At 37.2% G+C, this 11,371-nt stretch overlaps 1 pseudogene; it reads right to left on the reverse strand.

Moving 5' to 3' along the window:
• LOC141835083 (uncharacterized) overlaps positions 1-10,663 on the reverse strand; it is a 13,853-nt pseudogene extending 3,190 nt beyond the window's left edge.
• Positions 10,664-11,371: the final 708 nt, after the last annotated feature.

Genomic DNA, 11,371 nt, shown 5'->3' on the forward strand with positions numbered 1-11,371 from the left:
TGAGTGGATCCGTGCGAACAAAAAATTGCAAAACTTGTTTCTATACTAGATCTACTCTAGATCTACGAGGGGAAAAAATTTTACCTTCGGTGCGGATCCTTTAGCATGGACTTCCGAGGTTTTCGCAATGCAAAAAGCAGTTTTTGCTGCTCGGAAAGTCCAACAATGGCTGTGTCTAGAAGACATGGCCATGTGTGGCCGCTGCTTTGTAGGCGAGGTACGGCCGTGCCTGAGAGGCACGACCACAAGTAGTGGATAATCTGAGTAGGTGGCACGACCGTGCCTGTGAGACACGACCAGAGGCTGACAGTTCTCTATAGATGAGACACGGTCGTGCCTAAGAGGCACGACCATGTCTTGGCGTGGCACCCGAAAAATGACATGGACATGTCTAGGAGACACGGCCATGTGTTTGCTGCTGCTGGAAGAGGGCACGATCGTGCCTGTGAGGCATAGCCAGGAGCAGTTGGGCTTCTGTTTGAGAGGCACGGTCGTGCCCTTGGGGTACTCACATACCTTTTTGGCCGCACTACGGTTTCAATTAATTATCAAGTTTCAATCAATAATGTAGTATAGAGTTAACCTGAATCGCGGCGCAGCACCCACTACAATGCTTGCAATTTTAAATCTAATGAAATTTTATACGCTGTGAAAAAAATAGAAAAGCTAAAATAATGCATGTTTTTGGGGGGTTTATATGTCAGGTACAATACAAACTTAACCACCTACTTTCTCCTCAACAATCCTAACTATCCGGAATCTAAATTTCAATTAACTACACTCTAAACATGACCAAGCAATAAGAACGAATAGAAACGAACAAAAATGGATGGCATGAACAAAACAGGACATATTTGATACGAAACATGACAACATTTCTACTAGGCAATTTAACAAACTACTTGCATTCAAAAAGGAAGAATTCAACAAACTTTAACAAAGTAAACTGTAAGGGAATAACAAATAACAAAATAACAACTGTAAGGGAATTAAATTAACATCAAAAGAAAGTGCAATCAAATAAAAAAGGAGCTGTAAATTGCTGGAATTTGCTGTAAGGTGTGCTGTCCACTCGCGCAAGAGGAGATGGGGGCTGCTTGGCTCCATCCGACCGGTTGGAGCTTCCGCAAATGGCTATGGCGTTGGGAGGTTTGCTGCTGTTGAGTGCTGTGAGGTTGCTGGAATGGGCGTTGGATCAGGCTGAATGGGAGCGTGCAAGTTGGGATTGAGAGGCGTGAGAGGTGTTGAAGCTGTGGCGTGAGGGGCTGGTTCAGGGATGGCTTCGTGAGTGGATGGGGTAGTTGAAGAAGTTGCTGCATTATGTCCTTCAGCTCTTGTGTGGAAGGATTTGAGTAAGTTGGCCCAGGAGTAGAATAGGAATGTTGGACCTGTGGAGGCATATACTGAATTGGTTGTTGTTGTGCAAGTTGGGTTGCTGCTTAACATTGTTTCCATATCTCAGATCTGAGTAATCCCTCCATTCAGAATTGTAGGTAGATGACATAAGGTTGTTCTGATATTGAGGGCTGCTTTGATACATATTCGTTGTTGCCATTTGATCTGGGAAAGGAAATCGTCCATATGATTGTCATGAAGGGTAGATATGAGCTGCTAAGCCATGAGAATTCTGGTATTGCCAACTCACTAATGATCCAAGCTCAAAATTCACTTTCGGTTCAGGATAATTGATGTAAGAAGATTGGTAAGCAAAGTCTGGAACTTCGAAAGTGCTTTTGTTGTTATTGAAGCTGTTGTAGAATGTCATGTTGTTGTTGTTGAATTCCTCTGGGCTCTTTGTAGGTATGGGATGCTCTGATAATCTCTGAATTATCTTCAAGTATTGGCTCCTCAAATGCCCTAGTCATGCACTTCACAACAAGCAAAACAAAATCATAAGACACACAGAAAAGATATCAGAAAAGAAATGAAAAATTATTGCAAGATCTAAAAATTAACAAACATCATAAAAGGGTCCCCGGCAACGACGCCAAAATTGATATAACCATTTTTCGTCGCACTACGGTTTCAAGTAATTATCAAGTTTCAACCAATAATGTAGTATAGAGTTAACCTGAATCGTCTCTTAAGGACCCACTACAATGCTTGCAATTTTCAAATCTAATGAAATTTTATATGCTGTGAAAAAAATAGAAAAACTAAACTAATGCATGTTTTGGGGGGTTTAGATGCGAGGAACAATAAAAACTCAACCACCTACTTTCTCCTAACAATCCTAACTATCCGGAATCAAAATTTCAATTAACTACACTCTAAACATGTCTAAGAAACAAGAACGAACAGAAACGAACAAAAATGGACAGCATGAACAAAGTAGGACATATTTGATACGAAACATAACAAAATTTCTACTAGGCAATTCAACAAACTACTTGCATTCAAAAAGGAAGAATTCAACAAACTTTAATAAAGTAAACTGTAAGGGAATAACAAGTAACAAAGTAACAACTGTAAGGGAATTAAATTAACATCATAAGAAAGTGCAATCAAATAAAAGGAAGCTGTAAATTGCTGGAATTTGCTGTAAGGTATGTTGTCCACTCGCGCAAGAGGAGATGGGGGCTGCTTGGCTCCATCCGACCGGCTGGAGCTTCCGCAAATGGCTATGGCGTTGGGAGGTTTGCTGCTGTTGAGTGTTGTGAGGTTGCTGGAATGGGAGTTGGATGAGGGCTGAATGGGAGCGTGCAAGCTGGGATTGAGAGGCGTGAGAGGTGTTGAAGCTGTGGCGTGAGGGGCTGGTTGAGGGATGGCTTCGTGAGTGGATGTGGCTGTTGATTGGTGTTGGGTTGGAGGCGTATGGGGAAGCGTGAGATGGTTGTGAGGGAGAGTTGGGTGGAATGGTGGGGGAGTGGACAGATGGCGTTAGTGGGTGTTGTGTGAGGGAAGGTTGTGGAGTGGAGGGAGGCTATGTGAGGACGTGAGAATGAGGTGTGTGGCTGTTTGGTTGGCGTGCGTGAGGTGGAGAGCGTGAATGGGAGATGGAGATGGTGGCGTGATGGGACGGCGTGTGAAGTGGGCGGTGGTGGAGTTGGCGTGGTGGAAGGGATGATGAGGGAGGATGGGAGATGAGTGGATTAGGGCTCCTTTTTCTCAATCTTTTTATACTCTTTTTCTTCACCCTCCATTTCTTGGATGTAAGGTTCAGATTGGTTGTAGGTATCCTCTTTGTCTTTAGTAGTCTAGTTCCAAATGAAGGGTTGAGATTAAGTCTTGATCATGATGTTCCACTTAGCCTTTGATGTGTCATTTAAGCCTTGATGACCAAGCTGTCCTACAAATCAAATTGGATGAAACATGAATTTAAAAATGTAGAAAAATTTAAATATAATCAAAATACATCCAATTACCAATATGTGTCATCCAAGGCATAAATGTACAACTAAAACCTTAAATTTCCTTACTAATGATGTCAATTTAACCATCAATTGTGTTAATCATCAAGCACGATCTCTGAAGTTGATCTTCTGTTGGCAAGCACGGCCGTGTACATTGAGCACAACCTTGGGGAGGTACTAGACATGGTCGTGCTTAAGAGGCACGACCCTGTCTTGCCTTTTCTTCAATTGGTACTCCGTTTCACCTGTTTTGCTCTGTTTCTCTCCTGTAAACACACAAACACACGAGCAATCCTCCGAACTAGGAAATAGAGAAAATAATGCCTAATGCACAAATAAAAGATGTAATGAACGCAGAGAATATCATGAAGTACAGAAAGATATGCGAATAAAGTACAAGAATCGTATATAATCCCTACACACATCATTAATGTTCCTTTGTCCGAGACAGGCAAAGAATTAAGTGTGGGGGAGGTGTTCTTGATCATGGAAATTTTGGATGATATAGCCAACTTTGCGTTAATTTTCATGGCATTAAATTTTATAATTTTGGATGTTTAATTTTGTGATTGAAGCTACTGTTGGAACTGAAATTTGGAGTGTTTCAAGCTGAGATGAGTTGAGATTAGTAAGATCAGTGAAGAATGTCATTTGATGTTGTTTGATCAATAGTAAAAAAAAAATAATGTGTCAAAAGGGGATTGTTTGTGCCAATTTTGATTAGAAGCAATGTACCAATAAGAATTCCATTTGAAGCACTTAAGATCTTCATTGTTATTTGATGCTATGATGATTTTTGTCATGATATATGATGCTATGAATTTTTTTCAAGAAGATTGAAGTAGCAAGTTTCCAAGTTGTTCAAGCAAGGATGAACATTAAATCAGTTGTGATATAGTTTAGTGGCTAGATTTGGTACAAAAGGAATTCACAAAATGTTCATGACTGATAGTGAAAAAGGTAGATTTTAAAGTGTAGGAATTGAGCTTGGGAACTAATTGAAAACTAAGTATTAGCATAATGTACCAAAGCAAAGAAGTTGTGTGCCAATTTTTTATTTTTGAAGTTTTCTTATGGAGTTGTTTCAATGGCAATTGAATGAGTTATATTGCTGGGGATGCGTTGAGTATGGAAAGCTAAAGAAGTCAAAAGAAAAGCTAAGTGGAAGCAACTATAGTGCTGGAATAAAAAGGAACGTAGAAGAGCTAAAATCTAATTAGTGCCAAAACAATTTTTTCAGAAAATTCTAAAACTTTAGGGCTTTGTGAACCTGTGGTGAATAGATCTACTCAAGATAAAATGTTGTGCATTTGTAAAGTGTGTAAAGGAATGTCATTGATGAACAATAAAAACTAAAACAGGGGTTGGAAATCAGATCAGAAAAGCAAAATAGTGAGAAAAAAAATTATGTGATGAGTGTGATCTTCTTAATTTTGCTTGGACTATTTTCAATAATTCAGTTGTAATTCATTTGAAGAAGTAGGATTGGAATTAAGGAGTTATGGATATAATTCAGTTTGAAATGCATCAGATCAAATCAGAGAAAAAAAGAAAGAAAACAGAATGAAAAGAGAGAAAAAACGGAATGTATCAAGTGTATCAAGTAGAATATCAAAATCTTGGGGAGTTGTTGAATTCCAATAAAGCCAATTCAATTCAACCATTCATTAGACAACAAATTTAGATTCTACTAAAGGTTGTGAAAAAAAAGAGTAGAATAAAAAATCAGAAAAAAATAGAATTAAAATCTGAATTTTTTCAGCCAAGTTTTGTATTTTTTTGAGGGACTGATCTGAATTTAAATTACAAAGAAAATTGTAGGTTTATGAGCAATAGAAATCAAGCTACAAGATGGAAAAAAGAATGGATGAAAACCAACAAGAAAAAGGAAAGAAAAGCAAAAGTTTTAGATTAGAAAAAAATTATTTTGGAGCTTGAATGCACCATTGATACGTTGAAATTTCAGATTAATGGGAAGTTAATTGGAGTTCCTGATAATTGGGTTCTATTTGTTAGCCTTTACAAAGTCTAGATGTGAAGGAATTGGACTTGGTTTCAAAGGAAAAACAAAAATGGCACATTTGTGGTGAGTATTGAAGCAAAATAAAGTGTGAAGTGAAGTTTGTATCAAGGAGAAGAATTTCAGAAGTTTAGATTAGATTTGGTTCATGAATTTGAAGAGCACATAGAAACAAATAGGATACAGAAGAAAGCAATTAGAAAGAATGGCAAGGTTCATTGATTGGCATTTAACTATACCCATGCCCTTCACTTCCATTCACTCTTTTCTTGAAATTTCTTTTCTCTTGAATTTTTCTTTCTACATTCCCTATTTCATTTATCTCAATCATTGCTTCTTTATATCTTCAATAAGCCTTAATAGGTGTGGATTCCAAATCAAGAATAGTGGTGGAGAGTAGAAAACAAGCAAGCTTATGGTAGTGCATGAAACTTGAGTTGCTTGAGTGAGCTCTATTTTGATCATGCATTAGAAATTAGGATGAGAGCCACTAAAATTATTTACTAAAAATAACCTTAGCTTGTGAGACTTAGTGTGATACATTTATCTCAATTAATCATAAAGGATCTATGTGGGTAACTAAAAACAAGAGTCTAGTTCATGGGCTTAGGCTTTTAAGACTTCACAACCATAGGTTCTTTGAATTATTTCTAATTATGATTAAGAACGATCTAGGGGAGGTACGACATTAGTTAGTTTCTTAGTTTTATTTTGTTAACTTGAGCGAGACACACAAGAGTAAGTGTAGGGAAATTTGATGAATTAGGATTTTTATGTACTTTATTGATTCATTTTGAATTTTTGTGTGAAAAATTAATTGCTTGATGGATACGATGTGATTGCATTTGTGGTATGATGTATATTTGGATGATTGATTATAATTTCTGTGATTTGATAGTTAATTTTGTATTAATTAAATTTGACTCTTTGTAGGACTTAAAATGAATCAAGATCAAGCCCAATTGAGATCGAGTCAAGCCAAGATTGATCAAATTAATTGACCCAAACTTAATGATCAAGACTCAAGTATGATTTGAGTTGAATCGGAGTCGAATTGGTGCTGAATTGGACTTAATTAGAGTTGAATCGGAGCCGAACCCGGTTCAAACTGTGGTCGAGTTTAAACACAACGTTAGCGATAAATGTACAGTACCCACATCGTGAACACTGTAGCATCTTCTTCTTCGCGTCCCCGCACCCATTTTCATTCATTCTCGCGTGGCCAACCTCAGATCTTCCCATTCGAATTTGATTTCCTGATCCTAGAAGGTGACTACAAGCAAGTTCTTCGGATTCAAACCGATCGGAGCAATCAAGAACATTAGGAGGGGTTCTTCAAAGTTTCTTGAGGGTTTCTGAGTTTTAAATTGCTAGAGATAAGGAGGAGATCAACTAGATTCTAAACTTCCTTATTCGACTCTGTTTGGAGTTTTGCAATAGGGTTTCGAGCATTTCACTGGATTGGATCCGATTTCATTCAAGCCGAGTTGAGATTCAGAGGAGTTATTCTGGGATTTCTGGTCTTTGATCGGGTCTTGTGTGATGGCAAGAAGACAATTGAATTGGGAAGGGAAGAATCTGAATTTTATTTTCTGTTCTATTTTTTTGTTTCTGCAATTTCGATTATGAAATTCTTGTTAATTCAATCTTTCAACAATTCTTGAATTCATGTTACTTGGTTAATATTTTAGCTATTGTTTGTTGTCTTGATTTATTTTAGAGTTTTCTTAGCTTTGTTTTAAACCCTCTTGTATCTGAAACGTTCCACTGAAACTCTGAATTTTTGCACTATTCAGTATCAATTTGATTTCGTGTATCAGTTTGATAGGTTTGATTGGCTTAATCAGTGGTCTTACTATTAGTCAAGTGACATAGGATAGTTGGATTGCATAATTGTCTTGCTAGTTAGGTTTGTTACCTTAGCCTAATTTTTGCTTTTCTTAATTTCTCTAGTTGCATTTCATGTTGATGTTTTGAGTTTTACATTCTAGTCTATATTCATTAGCTGAGTTTTGAATTCCTAAAAAGTTGATGAAGTTTAATTTCATATCTCATGATTAGTGCTAGCTTGTTTGAATGCTAACTAGTTAAAGATGAAACTTGGAGTTGAATTTAGTTGCATTTCTAGGGTTGTTTGATAATTAGTTTCAATTGTTTCAGATTTAGGTTAACGAACATGCATTCTTCATTCATTTACTGATTTTGAATTTACATTTCATTTTAAAACATAAAAAAAAAATAAAAACCCATTGACATTTAAAAACCCAAAAAGAACGACATTCTGGCTTGACTCATATAATTTTCTACTAGTCCTTGAAAAAATATTAATTGAGGCCTATACTGTTCGGTTTTTCGGGCCGCAAAAACCGCTTTTTGCGTTGCGGAAACCCCGAAACCCATGCCACCGGATCCGTACGAAAATAATAAAAATTCACATACATGGTGTTCTACCTAGATCTACATTAGATTTACGAGTTTAAGGACCTTTACCCTCGATGCGTGCCCTTCGCGTATCCCGCTCGTCCAAAAGATGACCGGATCTCGAGAGCGTCAAGTGCCGCTCCTCTACAAGTATCCACACGGACAAATGGTGGAGAACCGAAACCACAAGTGTGCTAGCACTCAAGAAGGTTTCGGCAATGGCTAGAGAGGAGAGGGAGAAGAGAGAAAAACTCTAAGGGAAAAAGAGAAAAAGTGCTCAACGTTGGAATGAAAAAAATCCACTTTTCATCCTTTTTTGTGGCTTGTCACATCAAGGCCATTCATGGCTAATTAATCCCATTAAAGCTTTAGGTTACAAACTCTAATTGTAACTCCCATGATGTGGCATCCATGATGATGTGGAGCATCACTATTGGTCACCTATTATGCCACCTCACCTCAAAGTCAAATGGTCAAGTCAAACATTGACCATGAGGTGGCATAAGTCAAGTCAATATGGATGATGACATGACACAAAGTCAAGTCAACATTTATGATGACATGGCACAAAGTCAAGTCAAACTTGACTCCAAACTTGACTATAAAAGTCAAGTCAAACTTGACTATAAATTCTTCCTTCTCAAGTCAAGTCAAACTTGACTTCTAATCTCCAATGTTGATCAAATCAACTCCTCTAGTCTAGTTTGAATTACACTTAACCCAATTTGATTCATCACATGAATCTAATCCTCTTGGTTCATCATATGAACCTAATCTCCACCTAATTGCCCTTTGTGTGTGACCCTATAGATTCTTATAACGTTGGCAATGCTTCTAAACCGAGTTAGAAACATAAGTAGTGAGCGGTATCTAGCAACACATCACTACTACCCAAGTTACAAGAATGTTGAGATCCAACATCACCATTGTGACTACTAATTGTAACTCTTCACAATATGTGACAAATGTCCTTCTATCCATGATATCATGATTGATTAAACCGAGGTATAGACCGTGTCATCCTCTAATCAATGTATGTCTTGAACTCCAAGTAGACTCACTACAATCAAACGAGCTCAACATCACATGTTGACTGATTTGGGCATGGCCATGCACTTTAGTGGTCTCACTCTATCAAGAACTATGATATCACTCCCGTTATATGGGAGGGATATATCCCATCTACATCACTCACATCCCTTCGCATAATTTGTTACATACCCAGTAATCGCCTTTATAGTCCACCCAGTTACGGGTGACATTTGACGAAGCTAAAGTAAGTAACTCCTTATGTAGGGAACTGATGAGTTAGGGTTTTATTGATTTTTTAATCGATTTATTATTGGGCTTTTGCATGAAAATGATTATTTCTTGAATCGATTTGATCATATTTGTTCTATATTGCATAAATTGAGGCTTGATTATAATTTTCCTGATTTAAAGGCAATTTTTGCATTAATTTGGATTTTAATTGATTTTAGGGCTAAATCGGACCCGACTCGAGCTCAACCGCGGTCAACCCAAGTCAAAATTTTCCAAATCGATCAAGCCAACATGAAGGACATGACTCAGATCGAGCCCGATCAAAATCGCCTACATACAAAAATAAGAGAAAGAGAAAGTATCATTCTTAAAAGTAAAAATAAAACCTATAAATTAAATATGTAAAGACTAACATTTTTTTGATATATTTATAAAAACCTATTTAACAAAAAATAAACAGTATTATTAACAATATATAAATTATTAACTTGCAACTGTAATAAAATATGTCAAATAAATAAAATAATGCTTAAAAAAATGCATACACAAAAAAACTCATGAAGGATCACCACCATCTTGTCGTCTTTGTAATTTTTTAATTACAACTGAAAATGTTATCTCTTGTTGTTTTTCAATTTTTTAATTTGGTTATCTCTTTGTATCATTTGTTTATCTCTTTGTATCTAATAACCTCTTTGTAAGTGGGTTACCTCCTCTCTCAAACTATGTATCTGAGATGTGATGGCAGGGGAGGTGATAGAAGAGCTACCAGCAACTCTATGGGTTCTGCTAAAAGAACCAATATCCAAAATCCTTCCACCACCTTTGCATCCCCCACTCGCCTCCAACCACAGACTCAATTCATTACCAACTGAGGACTCAGATCCCTCAGAGCTACCAGCTGAAGATCGCTGTGCTAGCTCAAGCTCACAATATTTATCCTGTATTATCACAATAAATGTTAATATTTGAGAAATTAAACACATAAATATTTAAATATATATTAAAACCTTCATAGCTTTTGCTCGGTCTCCGCTCCAACTCTTGTCTTTTTTTTGGAACGTGCGAGTAAAGGTATCGATAAAATCAGGATCTCGACCCAATTCCTTAGCCTAAAAAAATATTGTTAGACATTATAAACATTAATATGAAATAAATTTAAATTAGAATAGTTGAAACAATTACCAATCTACGCGTATGCTCATCAATATTGATTGAGCCGCCCGCATACGTCGCAGATGAGGCACCAGTATTATAAGCTTGATTAAGCTTATTCTGGTCACTTATCTTTTTGCTTTCTTCTGTTTCCCAAACTTGAGAAATCTTAACCCAATTTTCATCGCTTATGCAAGCAGGTTTTTTCTTCCTTATTTTGGCATGATTTAGGGTATGCCGGATGTGATCACCGTATTTTTTTTAAAAAATACGTCGAATCTCGACTTCATGAGTCGGATCCCAAGTAAACGCCCGCTGAAAGTAAAAATAATGAATTTATTAACTATTATACAATAATATCATATATATATATATAATTAAATGAATAGTTTACCTTAAATTCGCTCCACCACAACTCCTTGGTGGCATCAGGAGTGCATCTAAAACTCATATAATCCCCTCGCCAATGATTGTTCACGATTCGATTAATATCGTGAACAATCTGTATAGGATCAGTAAAACTATTATACAGAATCAAATAAATAATGTTAAATAATTATCAAACTATAATTGACAATATAAAAATTTTAAAATACTTACGAATCATTGAGTGGGGCTATCAACACTCGTGTATCTGCAGCGGCCTGTCCGGTCGAAGGACCTGCTATGGCTCCTGCGGAAGGTCCTGGAGAGGGAGCTGCACCAGAAGGCAAGGGAGCTGCACCTAAAGGTGAGAGGGCTGCACCTGAAGGTGAGAGGGATGCACCTGAAGCCGCTGCACCAGAAGTAGAGGGGGCTGCACCTGTCTAGGGGGATTGCACCAGAAGTAGAGGGGGATGCACCTGAATGAGGGGGGCTGCACCAGAAGTAGACGGGGCTGCACCTGAAGGAGTACTACTTTGTCTACCCCGTCGCCACTGTTAAAAAATATATTAGGAAACATATTAGGAAAGATAAAATTATTTACATAATTAAAATTCTTAAAAACTTACCATATGCATGATGTCAAATCGACAAATGATATCCAATCTCAATGCACCAGCAAGTCAGGAGAAATGATCTATAAGAATAAAATGTACAGTTAGAATATTGTAAATGAATCTATAAGAATTTACCATCCCAGTCGACTGATTTAGTCAAACCAAAAAAACGGCTACTG

Source organism: Curcuma longa, chromosome 9, assembly GCF_044706935.1.
Source record: "Curcuma longa cultivar G26 ecotype Majalengka, Jawa Barat chromosome 9, ITB_CL_G26_1.1, whole genome shotgun sequence".
In the NCBI taxonomy this organism is placed as follows: domain Eukaryota; kingdom Viridiplantae; phylum Streptophyta; class Magnoliopsida; order Zingiberales; family Zingiberaceae; genus Curcuma; species Curcuma longa.